The sequence below is a fragment of the Amblyomma americanum genome, chromosome 4 (genome assembly GCF_052857255.1).
Source record: "Amblyomma americanum isolate KBUSLIRL-KWMA chromosome 4, ASM5285725v1, whole genome shotgun sequence".
Taxonomy (NCBI): Eukaryota; Metazoa; Arthropoda; class Arachnida; order Ixodida; family Ixodidae; genus Amblyomma; species Amblyomma americanum.
The window spans coordinates 193149222-193167508 of record NC_135500.1 but is presented as its reverse complement, the minus strand read 5'-3'; the positions used below and the strand labels follow the sequence as shown (position 1 = coordinate 193167508).

Sequence of the window (18287 nt, the reverse complement as noted above, 5' to 3'; positions counted from 1 at the left end):
TTACAACTTTAGCCGCTCTTTTATGGCAGACAAGGTCGCCCCGGATGCCGTTTGCTTCGAGATGCACACTATAATTGGACACAAGTCAAGTAAAAGCGGCTTTTCACAGTCCAATAACCTCCTTCCAGCCAATGACGAGGGCAGATTCTCGTGAATTTGCTAGCGTGGGTAGTAAGACTATGCAGGAAGTTGCTTGATAATACAGAGAAATGACTGTCCCCGACCATGGAGGGAGCGAATTATTCAATTTCATCTGCTATAGTCACTGCGTTGTCACGGTAGCCGGATCACGAGAATCGGCCGTCGCCATTGGCTGGAAGAGGGTCCTTTGACGGGGAAGAGACGCTTTTTACTTGACTTGTATCCTGCTGTAGACAGCTGTGAAAACTATGGCAGCCATCGAAAATAGGCGACTGAAAACAATTTATTATTTTTGCATTGAGAAGGGCCAGTGTCAGCACTTGTGAGAGGAGGGAAGATGGAAATGGACGCGTAATGTGTCCGCTGTGGTGTTCGTCATTTCTTCGTCCCTTTCTGAAAGTTGAGCTCAGTTTTTTAGCTGTCATGAATTTCCAACCAGCCCGGTAAGCTACGCCTGCGTTAATGAACGGTTTGTTTGTTTGTTTGTTTGTTATTTGCAACACGCTCCTCGTGCGATCTGCAAGAAACCCCCAAACCAGAGGCATGCTGCAGCAAGCGGCAACGCGTTTCAATCCCAGAGAAACGCCTGTTCCTCATATAGCCTCACACCGAAACACGACCAGCGGCATGGAAGGGCACGTATAGACGACGCTTGCTGGATTTCAGGATTACAGCCACTTCGCTAAAGCGCGCAACTCGCAGTAAGTCTCGGTTTGATATATATATATATATATATATATATATATATATATATATATATATATATATATATATATATATATATATATATATATATATATATATATATATATATATATATATATATATATATATATATATATATATATTTGTTAGCTTCTGTTCATTCGGTGACAGCTCTATTCCTCCCCCCCCCTTTTTTAATTTTGGCTTCTGTGCTCTAATTATTTTGCGGCTATAAATGCATAGCGTGCACCAATTTGCTCCGACCCGAGCTCCGCGCAGAGTTTTGAATGCGCAGTTCCTAATCCACCGGCGTGCACGGGATTCGGTCAGCACCACAGGCGACGGCTGCAATATAGCTCAAGGCCTTCCTTCTTCCCCGGAACTTCAAGAGCGCGGGCGGGAAAGATCGCAAAGGCTGCCGGAAACAGAAACAGACTCGACGAACGAGTTCCGTCAGCAGAGATCGAGCCGCGGGCAAATGGGGATTTGCAGGGCTTAAATCCCCGAAGTCGAGGAGAAGGCGCGGGCTTTGAGTCGAGCGGCCCGTCGGGGACTTGTAGCGGGGCTGACACGAACCCTCCTCCTCGGCGTGTTTTTCCGACGCCGCGCCGCCAGGGCCCCGAGACCCAAGACAGACGACGCTTATACACTATATAGGGCACGCTGCATGCGGCGGGCATCTGATCCGGCGGGCCTTCGGAGACGAAATATACGCCACTCTTGCTTACTCTGACAACAGCCCCAGAGTGCGGGCGGGCTGTGATACGAACTCTGTCGGCATTTGGCGGCTTGTTTTTGTCGTGCGAAAATGCTGAGCTGGGTGTCTAAGACTGGCCGTGTTGCATCCTTGGTGGCCGGTCTGAATTCTAGCTGTAAAAAAAAGAAAAGAAAGCTAGCTATGTATAGAAGAAATACCGTGTTCCGTGTATACACACTTGAGTTAAAAGCTAGCTCACAAACAGCTTGTCTTGAAGAGTGGTTACATTCGCGATACACGTGTATCTAAACCCGCGCGAATGACTAACGATTTAGCACCGGATAACTGTGTCCTGTAGTTGAAACGATACGCGTACTCTTATCAGAGTATGTAGCCTTGTTTCTTCGAACCCGAAAAGCATACCCATAATGCCTTATTTTTGCAGCAGACCTTCGTAACAAGAACTTGACACTCGTAATGTCCCTGTGTTTGGAGCATATAGAAATTCATTTGTTATTAACCGCGCTACGTGTAGCGGCCGCACCTTCAACGGAGTACTATGTCGAAATTCACCGCCTTCGTTTCGTCAGAAGGCATGTCTACTGTCTCGCCGCTGGCTCAATGGCTACGGATATGGCCCTCTTTCGGTGGCGGCGAAATGCAAAAAAAAAAAAGCGTTCCCGTGCTGTGCGATGTCAGTGCACGTTAAAGAGCCCCAGGTGGTCGAAATTATTCCGGAGCCCTCCACTATAGGGCTTCTCTCATAGCACACGCGCAGCTTTGGGGTTTTTGAACCAAGCACCACATAACTTAGGTCTATACACACATTTCCAGAATACTTGAGTCTATTTAGTTTGCTCCTTAGCGTTATATTACCGTGGACAGCTTCGACTGAGTGCATGGGAAGCGTCGTGCTTCCATCGGCGAAAATCCCAAATGCTTGCTAGTCAAGACGCTCTTTGCTTCTCATAGCTTTTGAAGCGAAAAGCTTCACTACGCTAGTCAACATCGCGCTTCGCGCGAGCCGGCGTATGTCGGAGCACGAGTGACGTCACGCACGGCGCAGGTGGCCGCCGCCGCGCGCTATGCGTAATCGTTTGACGTTCGCCGCAAGCGCGTGTTTATCGCGGAGGCCGACTATATAACCGCTTGCCAGAGAATAGGCGTGCGCATTCAACATGGAAGGAGAAGAGAGTGATACTACCGATTCAGAAGTGCTACCACGGGAGTTGGCTGAAAACGAGCGAAGAAATGAAAGGCTGAAAGCTCAACGAGCGTCCGAGACATCCGAACAACGAGAAGAACGTCTCGCTAAACGACGCAGCAAGGCATAACCATAAGCCAAACCATAAGCATCACCGAACCTTTTCGCTTCGAGATATCCAGGCTTAACCTGAGCTAAGCCCCAGCCAATTTTTTGAAAGCTTAGGGCAAGAAGCTACACAAGGCTTAACGGGCGTAGCGTACGCAGTAAGCACGTGAGCACAGACAAAGTTAACAAAGCAAGAAAATCCTATTACTCACCCAAAATAATAACATAAACTGGAATATCCGTCCCGAAGAGTCATGGTCCGGAGTGTCGCGACGTCTCGGTCTTCCGTCCGCCTCATCAACTGCACGAGTCGTAGCTACCAACACATTACGCCGCTCCGAGAAGATATCGGCAGGAAATCCCGTGATGGGGGCAACACTTCCGCGGCAAGACGTCGGCCTCCGCACAACACCACCCTCCGGGCTTTGCCGCCAATCGTCCCATTCGTTGCACACGGACTGTTGCGCTTTTGCAAAAGAGGCCCCTTCTTTTATTCCGGCTTGTTCAAATGCCTGAGATGAAACTGAAATTCGGTGTGGCTTTTCCAAACCTTTTATGCAAAAACTGAAGTTTCTCGGGACATGTAAAACAATGGTTGCTATTAAGGAAATTGGAAAAAAAATGGTTAAACAGGCCACGTGAGTTTAACGGTGTTTGTGAATTGTCCGCACAGCACTGTCTCGCATCGGCTACGCAAGGATAAGCGGATGTTTTGTCGGGCTGTACTCGGCTTGTGACGAAGTAAAAATCGTGTCTCGACACGGTTGCAACAAAGCTCCGCCTACTTTTTACTGTCTTACGTTTGTACAACAGCGCATTTCTGTGCACAGGACAACACGAAAAGTAGAGGAAACATCTGTCGCTGCCCTTTGTCGTTGCGTTAGGACCCCCCCCCCCCTCTCTCTCTCTCTATGAACCGGACCCCCACCCGCTGTTCCAGGCTCTGTTCTTTTCATACTTCAAAACCAACCTGCGGGCACGTGCCTAAGAACACCATCGTTTTCTGTTTTTGTTGTCCTTTTTTCACTTCGTGTGGCGCGACTTAAGTGTTTTGTGCTTGCAGTTACATAACGTTATTTCGTAACGCATTATAAACTGCGTGTATGACGCTTGTGGCCTGTCATAGCCACAACTTTCATGGGCCCCCTTTTCGTTGGCACTTTGCGCAACCGCCTCCTATTCGCTTATTCTCTGCCTGTCAGACATCTGACCCGGATGGCAAATGTGCGAACTAAATGCTTCTCATCACGGCAGATATGGCCCCGGCTCTTAGACGCTGCCTTGAGTAAAATAGCCTAGGTGCATTTTAAGTGGGATCTGTCCTGGAGAACTTCAAGGAACCCTAGAGAACAGCCTATAGGCAATACAAATCCTCTAGACAGTCAATAGAGAATCTGTAGATATATGGTCATACGCTTTTAGTAGACTTTTGTCTATAGACAGCCTATGAGCAGGCAAAATGAAATATATATAGAAAGGCGATAGAGCCTATAAGGAGTCTATAGACTGTCTATAGACCATTTTTATAAGGAAGCCACGCCAGATCGTCCGTAATCTTTTCTTTTTTTTTCAATACCGAAGTGGTCGCGCTTCTTTAAAGGGACACTGAGGAGAACTCTATCATTTTTTTTTTTGTTATTAAAATCTGATAGTTCGGCATTTCATGGCTTTGTTGCCGCTTGTCCGGGCGCGAAAGATGCATTTATTTCAAAGAAATTTGGATTCGAAGTTGAGAAAGTTTTTCCCGCCGCTCGGATTCAAACTCGAGAACTCTTATGACGACACGGAGAACTCTTATGCCGTCACAGAACGGAGTGAGGTGATGCGTGACGTAAACGCAGACTCCGTGATTTCTGACGGCTAGCGGTGCGGTGCGCAACCTTCCTTTGCCAGCCTCAGAGATTCGTGGCTTCCATGAAGTAAGGAAAATTCCTCCAAGGTGGTGCCTCTTGCCCTAGGAAGTCATCACGCTTGTACTTGCGAGATTGGCCTGTGGCGGCGACACCTGTATTTTGGTTCTTGCTATTTTCTACATTACAAGAGCTTTGTTTTCAGTAAGAGGGGCGTTTTTGTGATCAGGAGCTGCTATTCTATCGATACAAGCCAACTTCAATTTCTCCTCAGTGTCTCTTTAAGCTATGGGGCAGGTCCGTGTCTGCCTCTGCAGATATGCGCCCTGACAGCGTGGCGCCGGGGGTTATGGAACGCCTCCCAGCTCAGCGACGGAAACTAAAATTAGCATCGGGGTGGCTCTAGGCTCACTCTTAGACGCGAACACAGCAATTAAGCGCGGCGACTAAGCATCGAAAACGAAACAGACAGGTACGCACCCAATAGCCGATATCGTCCTGGCTTATATCGTCCCAGGGCAGGTTTTCGGTGTGAAACCGAGCCTGTTCAGAAAACAGGCGTGGTCACTGATGTCGCAGTGACTTACGTGGTTGTGGGTCAAAGACAGCAGCAACATATTTACGAGAAGCCGTGCGTACAGAAATGAGCGATATGAAAGAGAGCACGTAGATTTAAAATAATAATAATAATAATTGGTTTTTTGGGGGAAAGGAAATGGCGCAGTATCTGTCTCGTATATCGTTGGACACCTGAACCGCGCCGTAAGGGAAGGGTAAAGGAGGGAGTGAAAGAAGAAAGGAAGAGAGAGGTGCCGTAGTGGAGGGCTCCGGAATAATTTCGACCACCTGGGGATCTTTAACGTGCACTGACATCGCACAGCACACGGGCGCCTTAGCGTTTTTCCTCCATAAAAACGCAGCCGCCGCGGTCGGGTTCGAACCCGGGAACTCCGGATCAGTAGCCGAGCGCCCTAACTACTGAGCCACCGCGGCGGGGCGGATTTAAAAGCCCCAATTTCTATTTAGTTACACGTAGAAGTTTGATAGACACAGGGGGCCCTGCGTCTACAGGAAAGCTTCTTCGAAAAGAAAAAAAAAAGGGGCCATGCTTATCACTAGTAGTTTGACAGTACTTGTTGACTGAACGCTAATAATATGAAGTTTTGGCCGACTTACCAAATTTTAATGTCTTTTCGGAAGGATCACAAGGAATCCCGATGCGGAGGAGTTCTTATTGCCACTAACCGTCGGTAGCCGAGTTCTGTCACAAACATCAATTCGGAGCTTGAAATATTGCGGGTAATCTGCCGTTCCGCACTTCAAATAATCATATGTCTGTTATTCACCCCTGACAACAACCCAGCTTTTTCTCATATCCTTAGTAATTGCTCAGTATTTACCAGAAGAACTTAACATCAACAGGCAGCGCAGAGACTTTATCTACGTGTGTCTGAGATTCAACCTCACTCAATGAGTATCAGAAACGATACGCGACATACATGAATGTCATAACATTCTGGACTTGATACTAGCTAATTACCCAGACAGACTATAACCTCTTACTTCTATCCGAGAAATTAGCGTTCATAAAGCTTTCGTGGCACGTTCACCTTTTCCTCAGAGTCATTTTAAACTTACCATAAAACGATTCGCTAGCACGACAGAGGTATAATTACGAAGCTATCAGTAACCAACTGCAGCCTTTATCCAAATTTTCGAACCGTGCCTTCAGGACTGACCTGTTCAAGATAACTGGCTAATTTTCAAAGCTAGAACGACCGAGCAATAGTTACCGAATTTATTCTACAATAACATTATGTGCCAGTCGCCATAAGCGATGCTTTTCTAGGTTTTTACAAACTCTCGAAAACCAGAAAAAAAAAAGAACGGCTATATCGCGCAGCAAATCCCAACCCTAGCGCATGCGCATTAAACAAGTATTATGCGGCTAAGGACGCGTATTTGCTATTCATTCGAAACACTAAACGCACATTTTTTTTTTTTGGAACAGACCTGCCGAAGATCTTTGCAACCCGAGAAAATTCTGGCAAGTACTAAACCCTCAACAAACGCGCGCTATCACTCTTATTAATGCACTTGGAACGGAGACTACAGCGACGTTGAATGTGCGGACATAATTAACACTACATTCTTGTCTATTTTCACTACAAAAACTGATACGGCACTGTCTGCCGCAACTACCTATCCGATATTTCTAATGCCTTCAACCGCATTTTCTGCGCATGGAATAGCTGTTTTATAGAAAATATGAAGCTGTCATCTTCAGCGGGTACTGACGAAATCACATCCAAGCTCTTAAAGGTACTCGGACCGTCTCCGCCGCATATTTAGTGTTTGCACAATCACTTCACAACACTAACATACTCATCGATTGGAACAGAGGAAAGGTCGTTCCGATCTTCAAATCAGGTAACAAAGAAACACCTCTTAACTACAGCCCCATTTATTTGGCTAGTGGACCATGCAAAATCATGGAACACGTCATTTATTTTCAGGTAATTAATTTTCTTGACTCGAACCACTTTTTCTATGCATCAGCCGCCGCGGTGGCTCAGTGGTTATGGCGCTCGGCTGCTGACCCGAAAGACGCTGGTTCGATCCCGGCCGCGGCGATCGAATTTCAGTGGAGGCGAAATTCCAGAGGCCCGTGTACTGTGCGATGTCAATGCACGTGAAAGAACCCCACGAGGTCGAAATTTCCGGAGCCCTTCACTACGGCGTCCCTCATAGCTTCAGTCACTTTGGGACGTTAAACCCCCATAAACCAAACCTTTTTCTATGCCTCTCAGCACGGATTTCTTAAGAGCTTGTCCTGCGAAACACAATTAGCCATTTTTGTTCATGATCTGCGTATCAATCTTGATTCTAGCGTCAAAACTGACGTAGTCTTTCTGGACATCGCTTAAGTTTTTGAAAAAAGTACTTCAAACACGCTTACTACTTAATAAAATTTTTACCACACTGCTCCCAGTTTATCTATGTTAATAACCAATCCTCTAATTCCCTCCCAGTAGCATCTGGCCTCCCTCAAGGGTCAGTGCTCGTTGATTTTTATTTATGTCAATGACTTACCGACGCATTCTTCCTCTAATATCCGCATGTTTGCCGGTGACTGCGTTGTCTACCGCGCAGTTACTAAGCCATTCGATCTGCTAGCTTTCCGAAACGACCTAACCAGCGTGCAAAACTGGTGTAGCCAATAGTTGATGGAGCTTAAATTGACCCCAGTAAACGCAAACAGGAGTCATTTCACAACAAGCGCAACCCGTTTTTGTTCCTAGACGCAATATTAGGCGTCGCAGTAGAATTAATCATATCTTATACATATTTGGGCGTAACCTCGTACAAAGACAACATGAAATGAGTATGTCACTAATATCCATTAAGGTAGTAAAGTTAGGTGATGTGATGAAAAACGTAATATCGGGTTTATAGAAGATCGATCGGCTCGGTGATGATTAGCATCGATCGGCTTCAGAGTAACGCTCGCTACACGAACGAAGCCATTAAACATGGGGACTGAAGCAGCAAGATCGTAACAGACACGTGCGAACCCAATAGCCGATATCGTGCGGGCGTTTTTGAACGCACGGCACGTTTTCGATTGAAGGCCAAGCCTGTGCACAAAACACGTTCGATTACTGATGTCGCATTGACGTACCTAATTGCGCATCTGAGCCAACAGCAACTGTATTACGAGCAACCGCGCGCACAGGATCTGCTGACGTACCAAAGCCAGGCAGTTTTAGCGACCCGCCTTGCGAATACAAACTCATCCCCGCCTCGGCTCCTTCATTTGGACAATTTTACCCTCCTTTCATCAAGAAAGGAACTCCTCCGGCGCCGCACACGTGCTCTCATCCCTCCGTGTGCGGTAACCCTCCCCCGCGGTCTTACCCGTGCAGAGGAGGTTGCGCTTAGGAGGATCCGGATCGGGGTTGCCCTCACACCAGCCATCACTCGGAAGTGGCCTCAGTACCGAGAATTGTTTCCTCGGCCAGGGTGTCCGATATGTAAACACGAGGACATTGAGGCCGACATTGATCACTTACTGTGGGACTGCCCAGCTCCAAAGCCTACAAGGATCCGGCACCTGATGGTAGCAGGTCTTTCACCAAGCAACCCTGCTTCATACATTGCCTGGACGCAGAGACCGCACCATCGTTCTCTGCTGGACTTCAACAAATCAGCTAAACTTTTTCCATTCATTTAATCTCTACTACATCATTCATCCCACCTTCACCCATCATTGATGCCCTGGGGCAATAACTTTCGCTTTAAAAAAAAAAAGAGGAGCACTTAGATGAAAAAGTCGAAATTTCTGTTTTGTTAAGATAGACATAAGGTTGAGATCATGCGTCTACGGGAAAGCTACCTAAAAAAAAAGAAATATGTTTATCACTTGTACCTTGAAGGTAATCAGAGACTGCATGCTGCTTCCACCGGTACGTGTCAGTACATTGCATTTGTTGATCACGAAAAAATGACAAACGAATAAAGATCCAGCCCACTGAAAATACGTTGCCACTGAGTGCAACTGAATTAAGAAATGAAATGTTGTTATGCTTGCCACGAACAAAATAAGTCAACTGTCAGGGACGTACGTTTGTTAGGACTAATTTGGAGCATTCAAAAAAAAAGAAAAAGGATCCATACGCGGATCACAAGATTCGAATTCATTACTGCAATCTTTTATTAAGCATGGTTCCTATTAAGTGAAAGGATGACACATGAACACTAACTATACGCAGAGAAACTGCACAAAGGCAGCCACCCTAATAATTACAAAATATATCGCAGCACAGGGAAAATCTCTTATGTTTCTCTCGCCGCTGGGTTTTAAACATATTGTTAATACCTCTGGCAAGCCAATTAGAAAAATCGAGCTGCTCCTATGCTCTGAGTCTTGCCTATCAGCAGAACTTAGTATGTAGACTCTATTCAAACATAAGGGATTTCAATCATATGCAGTAGCGAAGGTTTAAGCGCACAGCCCTTCGAAAGTATTCCCATCTTTACACGCGTAATGAACGCATTCCCATAATGAACGCACCCCCTATACTCAGCCTGTCAAAAAGTACAATTTACTTTTCCCTCGCCTAATAAACTCACGCCATATTTTTGCGAGGTCCGCTGCTGCTGATAGTGAATGCTAGCAGGCTCTCTTTTTTGAACGCCAAAACGACTCCGCAGTAATAGGAAGTAACACATGTCGATAGCCAAGACTACTTTGCCTCAAAAGTCAACAAGAATGTTTGCGAGGAATCTGAGAACTAGTAGAAACGACGTCTGGTGTCTACGGGTTTCTCTGTTCGGTCTGCGCGTTAAGAATCGCAGCAATTTCTTGCGGCTAGGATTAGCGCTGAATGCTGTGAACTTTGCTAGAGTGAACGCTAATTGTGCTATCTTTGAACAGCACTACGTGGGCCGCTACTGCAGTCGGATACAAGCCAAGAAAAAAGCGGCTTTTCCCCGTCTAAGGACCTCCTTCCAGCCAATGGCGTCGGGCGATTCTCACGAACATGCTAGCGTGAGTACTATGGCAATGCACGGAGTGGCGTGACCATGCATGGAGGAGACAATACCCGACAACGCAGAGTGGTAACTACGTCCTCTCATCTGACACTCCCTGCTTTGTCACACTAGCAGGCTCATGAGAATCGGCCGACGCCATTGGCTGGAAGGGGGTCCTTTGACGGGGAAAATCCCCTTCCTTCTTGAGTTGTATTTGACTATAGAGTTATATGTGCGGGTTTAAGACAAAGGTTGTTGACAATGCTCTCGAGCACACGGAAACAGTGCGTTTTGTTTTATTTTGAAGGTGACTCGTACTGGCTAAAGATTTCTTCCACTAGTCTGCTTTTTGTACAGTTTTTGCCGCTTCAAGTTTTCATTTTCTTAACATGTCACTCCATGAAATGAACGTACCTCCCGAATTTTCAGAAATGTTCAGAATTTTCAGAAGAAAGTTTGCAGGGATAAGGTGGCCGCAGCTAGTGCAGGACAGGGTTAATTGGAAATATATGGGAGAGGTCTTTGTCCACTGAGCGTAGTCAGGATGATCATGATGATGATGATATTTTCCTTATGGATGCACTTCGTAAATGTCATCTCAGACTTCCTAGGGGAACTGTTAGGGTGCTCGGGGTTTTCTCAACAGCTAATGCAATCTCATGTAGTGCGATACGGCAAATGCAAGACGGAGAAGGAGGCGAAGGACATGTGAAGAAATGAAAGGCGCGGTAACTGAGTCGCCTACGCTTGTTTACGAGTTAAGTCGGCCCGGATGCTCTCCATACTAAATTCACCGGTCTCAGACAAGTCTAACTCTTTTTGGTGCGGCTTTACTGCTGTGATTTTTGTTCGGAGTGGCTTAGTGAAGTTTACGATCGTGGACGTGTAGAACTTTCAAGTTTCTACCACAGCGAAAAAAAAAGTATGTGACGCCTTTTTATTATAAGTGCATGATGACAAGAATAACGAGCACCCTTCAGCTCCTATGATGACGTTAATGTGTTTAATGAGCGTAACTGCAACAAAAACTCCCACTATAAAAGTATTTTGTTATGGATAAATCCATCTTCCTAGGTGTGTAAGAATGTGAGTTATAAATCCCTAAAATCATCTTTAAGGGCGCAAAGAGATGTACAGTAGATGTAAATATATTTTAGTGCGTGGTTTTCGTAACTGAATTGAAAACGTGCTCGACTACTGATCCGGAGTTCCCGGGTTCGAACCCGACCGCGGCGGCTGCGTTTTTATGGAGGAAAAACGCTAAGGCGCCCGTGTGCTGTGCGATGTCAGTGCACGTTAAAGATCCCCAGGTGGTCGAAATTATTCCGGAGCCCTCCACTACGGCACCTCTTCCTTCCTTTCTTCTTTCATTCCCTCCTTTATCCCTTCCCTTACGGCGCGGTTCAGGTGTCCAACGATGTATGAGACAGATACTGCGCCATTTCCTTTCCCCAGAAACCAATTATTATTATTATTATTTAGTAGCTGCTCTTTTCAATTGGAATGCAAGAGCTGTATAACCTAGGCTGAGAGAAACGGAAAAAAAGCACACCGTATCATCTTGTGAAATGCTCGCCACTGAGATCAGAAAGAAATCCCAAAAGGAACCGAGACCTAAAATGTATGTGGCATTCGAAGCCATGTGAGAACGACTGCAGAATATTTGAGCAGAGGTACTTCGATTTCTTTAGCGTTCCAAGGTATTTCAAAATGTTTGAACTGTTCTGTAACCAGCTTTTCCGGCCGTATTCCTGCTTTTTGTTTTGGGCATAATCTAACAATTTTGTTTAGATTGAATTAGGTCAGTATGCCCCACTTCCCCACTTGAGGCATTGCCTCGAAGGATTCATGAAATTAAATGACAACTGGATTTAAATGAATCGATACAAATGTTTAACGCAGTTTCGTTTGTTTATTTTTTATGCCGCTAGTGTTTCTGCATATTGAGCAAACTTGTGTCGACAATTCTTCCCGAACTCCAGTACAAAGGCGCCTCTCTTTCCTTCTTTCCAGCATTAGGCTCAGCAGGTGCAACAGAAGGATGCAAAGTTATCTCAGCGACACGAAAATACGCTTATTGGCGTAATCAATAAATATGCCCTTTTAACTAAGGGCTACAATTTGTATACTCTAAAAGGCAAGCAACAAAGCCTGACGATATGGAGTAACATGACCCGTGTTAGAGACAGCGATCTTATCCTTGCAACTCGCAATGTTCTGGGACTGAATAATCCCATTCAGCGGGCTCCCGTAAGCGCAATAAAGACGTCTGCACAGCTGCATTCAGACGCCTGGCATGTCTGTACACGCCTCTCCTCAGGCAGTCCAGAAGCACGGCTTCTCACGTCACCTCGAGTGGCTACGTGCTACGACAGACCCCTTTTCCGCGTTAATATTGCATGCTGGTGGCGGCAGCAGCCGGAGGCGTATCGTATACCTGGCAAGATAGAGATCGGAAATCGCCGCCGCTTCTCACTCGTCGATGCTCTCAACCGGGACGGATTGCTAAGGAAAGCAGGTAAACCCTCAATTTACGTCACGGCTCATCAAATCCCCCGGTACTCGCGCGCCAGCCGGGATTAATTAAGATAACGGGCGACACATATTACGTAGTGCGGAAAAAACACTGGTACAGAAACCAACGCGGGAACAAAAAAGCTTGGGCGGGCGCGCGCGCGCACACGCAGGCACACGCACGCACATGCACGCACAAGCACGCACACGCACGCACATGCACACGCACGCACATGCACACGCACACACACGCACATGCACACGCACGCACACACGCACACACGCACACGCGCGCGAGCACATACACTCTAACACAAACGCGCGCGCGCGCGCGCATACGCACATATACACGCACACGCACGCACACATGCACACACGTGCACACACACACACACATACACACACGCTCGCGCGCGCACGCACATGTGATGACCCCCATAATGCGCAGGTCCACACGGGACGGAGAGGCAAAGAGACACCGTATGGCTCAGTTTAAACAAACAGGTATATTCAATAATTACACATGGTTAAGGTTATACATCAGAGGCTGGGGCGTCCGAGCTTACGTGCCGACGACTTCATGGGGGCGATGGAGTGGCTCCGGAGTTGGGCTCGAGCGGTTGCTGGCAGAAGCTGCACGCTGACGGGTTTCGGCGCTGAAGGCCCTCTTGGCAAACGATGTCGTCCTGAGCGTGCTTGCAGTAGAATTTCAATAGTCGTCCGTTTCTTCGAGGATGGTTCACAAACCCTTCCTCTAGTGTCGTTCGGCTTGGAAGATGAACAGGAGGCGAGCTTGTAGATGATGACAGCAGAGCATAATTTTACAACAGAACAAACTTTGCACTTCTTTACTCATCGACCGGGCAGGTTAGTGCCTAAGTAGCATCACATTACATGCTAAGCATGGAGCCCCAGCTCAGACTGAACTGCATCCGTTTACATGCGCTTTTAAGCACTTGATTAACAAAGGACTAAGGGCGGTCATTTCCAGTGGCCCGCCCAAAGCATCAATTCTCCAATCCAAAATAACATGCGAGATGGGGACCACCCCTTGGGCTGGGCTTAGCCTCGACCCCAGAGTCTGTTAACAATACAAACTAAATAAACAACAAAAACGCCACCACTCTCTCTCAAGTGAGAGTATACACAGGCTCTCTCTTCGGAGCTAATTCACTAGCGCCTGTCTTTCCACATTCTTGGCGAGTACTGCCTGTACGCCATGACAGGTGTCCGTCGCGGCCCTTCTGGGAAGCTGTGGGTGCCTTCCCGGCGATAGCCCACGACAAAGGGGGGGGGGGGGGGGGGGAGGGAAAGAATGTCGTCTTCGCGGTTTCGCATAGCGTCGGCTGTGGTACGGCGCGCTCTGGCCCGCTGACAGCTCCCTTGTCCTGGAATGTAACCGGAAATTGGGGAGGACAAAGCCCGTTTCCCCGGTGCGGCGGCGGGACCGGTTTTTCTGGTCGTCACCCAAAAAGCATGGCTGGGCAATTGATGATGCCGCTGTCACGGGTCTCCGTCTACGCCGCGCCGTCGAACGTGGACCCTCGCAGCACACACGGAATGTCACACTCGCTCACCCTCCAGAAGAATGTTCTCCGAACATTTGAGTCCACGCAGCTCCCCTTGTCTTTCTGAATCGCCTCGCACAGTGCGTCCGACAAAACACTTTTCGCTGCACTCAACACCACTGCACAACACCATATGCCTCCGCTGTCAATACTGGCGTCTCCAGGGGCAGCACTGATCTTCTTTTACAGATAAACATGAAACTCAGCACCCAAGCCTCTCCTTTCTAGTCCAAACTGGACGAAATAAATTTACCACAGTTACAAAGGAGCTCCCACTTCTAGCACGATCACGGCACAGACAAAAATATAGATAACGAAAGGAAGTAGGGCAGGTTCTGCATGCGCTCCGCATGCTCTCCTGTGCAGGTGTTACTTAATGACAGAAAGGTTTAACTACCAACTCCGATAACTTAACACATAAGCACATAGCAATGTTATGAGCTGCGGCATTACACAATTCTAACCAGTTCACAACTCCGCTCTGTTTACGCCATTAGTCCGACTTAGCTTTCCGATTTCGCAGCGGATATCGGCCTTCATGATTCATACTAAGTAAGTCTGTGCCCCTTTTTCTGCTTTGGGACTCGCGAGGGCTCGTGGCAGGAGCCTCTCCTGGCGTTATCTGCGCGGCAACCTCGCGCGCTTCTTCTTCTAGCAATGCATGAAGTAAATCCGGTGGCATTCCGGCCGTCACCTCGGGCGCCTGCCGAACAAATGCAGGAGAGGGCGTTTCTTGCGAACTATCTGCGCGCTCCGCTTCACTTCTGTCCCCATCAAAATCCGCGCTTTCCCTTTCCTCATTTCGCGAATACTGAACCGGTGCCGACTTGAGGCGATTTGCGTGTATCCTTATCAAACGCCGGTTCACGTCTCGGACTCTGAAGTTTACCGGAGAAAGCTTCTCGACAACCTCGCACGGTCCTCTCCACTTCGTCTGGAACTTACGAGCTAGCCCAATCTGCCTTTGGCAGTTTTCAATGTACACGCTGTCCCCCACATCAAACGGCGCGTCTCTAGCACTGCGATCGTGCACCTCCTTCCTGCGCTTCGCCGCTTTCTTTAAGGACTCCTTTGCGATGTCCCTCGCCACTTGCAAGCGCGATTCTAGCTCAACCTTATAGTCGTCCAGTGAAGCGTATGGGACACGACGGGGGCCCTCTGGCACTTCACTAGGCTGGTCCGGGTCTCGGCCGTAGAGAAGAAAGAATGGCGATTCGCCCGTGCTCTCGTGTGCTGCGGAATTGTAGGCAAACATTGCATACGGGAGCCACAAATCCCAGTCCCGCTGGTCGCGCGAAACAAAATGCGACAGGAACCCGGCCACGGTTTGGTTCAGTCGCTCCACCGCGCCGTTGCAAGCCGGATGGTACGGTGTTGTCTGCTTCTTAGCGATCTTAAGCAGCTCGCAAACTCTCCTCATTAGCTGCGACACGAAGTTCGTTCCCCGATCTGTCAAGAGTTGCCTCGGGGGTCCATGTCGGAGCACGATCTGTTCGACAAATGCTCTTGCAACCGTGTCTGCCTTCTGATCTGGGAGTGCTACCGCTTCCGCGTATTTTGAAAGGTGGTCGACAAATACTAAAATGTACTTGTTTCCGGAAGTGGTCGTGGGCAATGGGCCCATTATGTCCATACCTGTCCGCTCGAAGGGAGCCGAAACCTCAGGGAACGGCTGAATTGGAGCTGGTCTTCGTCCCTTGGGTGTTTTTCTTTCGAGACAGGAATGACACTTCGCACAGTAGTCTCTAACATCCCGTCGCATGCCACTCCAAAAGTACAAACGCTCCACACGCCTGCGTGTCTTCGCTACGCCAAAATGACCGGCGCATGGCGCATCGTGAAACGCGCGAAGAACCCTTTCTGTCCACGACCGAGGTATGACGACTCTCTCCCAAGCGGTTTTCTCTGGTCTCCCTTTCCTGGTTGGCCTCGTGCGCCGACACAGGGTGCCGTCTTTGCCAATGAAATAACCTAGCTGTTCGGGGTGAGACGGTGCGCCCTCTAGGCTTTCGATTATTCGCTTCAGGTCAGGATCTTTGCACTGCTCTGTGCGTAATTCGGCGGGGTCGACTACGGGGACAAACTCATCTATAGCTGCCACGGCAGCTGTGCGGCTGAGTGCATCAGCATTCAGATGTGTCTTTCCTGACTTGTGCTCAACTTCAAAGCAGTATTCCTGCAGGTGTAGATTCCATCTAGCGAGTCGCGAGCTAGGGTCCCTGACACTCATCACCCATTTCAGAGGATGGCAGTCTGTGACTAGCTTGAATTTGCGGCCGTAAAGGTAGCATCTGAAGTGCTTTACTGCCCAGACAACGGCGAGGCACTCCCTTTCCGTAGCTCCGTACTTTTGCTCTGTGGGGCTCAGCTGTCGGCTAGCAAAAGCAACGGGATGTTCTTTGCCCTCGATAACCTGAGATAGCACGGCACCAACTGCGAACTTTGACGCATCTGTGGCCATAACGAAGGGCAAATTAAAATCCGGGTGGCGCAACAGCGGTGCACTCATTAGCTTCCTTTTCAGGGCCCCAAAAGAATTCTCCGCGTTTTCGTCCCAGCGAAAGGCGACATTTTTGGCTGTTAAGGCGGTGAGCGGCTTAGCGAGCTTGGCGAACTCCTCTATGTGCCTTCGGTAGTAACCGATCAGGCCGAGAAACTGCCGGACCTGGCGGACGCTAGTCGGGGATGGAAAATCTGAGACACACCTTAGTTTCTCAGGGTCCGGTCGCACGCCGTCAGCTGAAACAACGTGCCCGAGGTATTTCACCTCGTTTTTGAGGAATTGGCACTTAGAGGGCTTCAGCTTGAGACCCGCTGCTCTTAGTCGCACCAAAACCTGCTCAATATCGCGCAAATGGTTATCAAAACTGCCACTGTATATGATAATGTCATCCATATACACGAAGCACAGCCTCCCCAGAAGACCTGCCAGGATAACATCAGCGGTTCTCTGCCAGACAGCAGGGCTGTTGGCCAGACCCATCGGCATTCTTTTCCATTCATAGTGCCCTGAGGGCGTGTTGAATGCCGTTTTCTCGGCATCTGCCGGATCCATTGCTATCTGCCAGAATCCCGCCGCCATGTCCACTACCGTGAAGTACCTGGCAGAGCCCAGCTGAGATAGCGTCTCCTGTATATTGGGGATGGGGTATGGATCGATGCGAGTTACGGCATTTAGTTTGCGGTAGTCCACTACCAATCGATACGAGCCATCTGGCTTTTCCACCAATAGTGCTGGTGCTCCCCAGGGTGACTTTGAGTGTTCGACAATGCCGCGATCAATCAGGTCCTGCACCTGCCGCTCCATCTCCTCACGTTGGGAGTAAGGAATCCTGTACGCACGCTGGTAAACGGGCGATGAAGTGCCGGTTTCTATCCTGTGCTTTATAACGCCACAGCAGCCCAAATCCAGGTTGGACGCGGCGAATACCTCCGAGTAGTCGTTCAGCAAACCAGCCGGAGCCTCCCTCTCCCTGGATTTTACGTGAGAAAGATCGAACGACACCTTTGGAGCAGCCGAAGGACTAGCATGCTCTACAGTTGCGAGTACCGTATCGGTGGGCTCACGTTGCTCTATCGCAGAGGTGAAGAAAGCCAATGTTTTGTTCTTGGGAAGGCTCAGTGGCTGCTGGCTACAGTTAACCACCCGTAGGGGCACTCTGTGGGCGTCATTAACTGTCACGAGGCACGCGGCTGCCTTCAGGCCATTGCTGAGAGAGTCGACCGGCTCAAGCACTCCCACGGCGCCGCTCTCTACATCTGAAGGCACAAACGCGTACAAAATGTGCTCCGACCAAGGAAGGACGACCGCCTCATCGACCAGCCTGACGGCAACCCGCGAATATACCTTCTCCAATGATCCCACTGTTTGACGGGTGTCAATATCGGTAATGCGAATCTCAGCCCCTCTCCTGTTCAAAAACGGAACTTTTGATCCGCCCGCATTAACCTCTTCCTCAGAGAAT

At 48.5% G+C, this 18287-nt stretch overlaps 2 protein-coding genes across 3 annotated transcripts in view; one reads left to right on the top strand and one right to left on the bottom strand.

The window, feature by feature from the left end:
* LOC144128923 (scavenger receptor class B member 1-like) overlaps positions 1-18287 on the bottom strand; it is an 81783-nt gene that overhangs the window by 45097 nt on the left and 18399 nt on the right. The window contains exon 1 of one of the 2 annotated variants that reach the window (XM_077662726.1): positions 3068-3177. The exons of the other annotated variant lie outside the window; for it this stretch is intronic. The gene's annotated coding sequence lies outside the window, so the exon portion shown is untranslated. Of the gene's footprint in view, positions 1-3067; positions 3178-18287 lie in introns of those variants that run through there. 2 annotated transcript variants of the gene reach the window in all.
* Positions 1-18287, top strand: part of LOC144129941 (uncharacterized) — a 41128-nt gene that overhangs the window by 17308 nt on the left and 5533 nt on the right. The gene's annotated exons all lie outside the window — the stretch shown is intronic.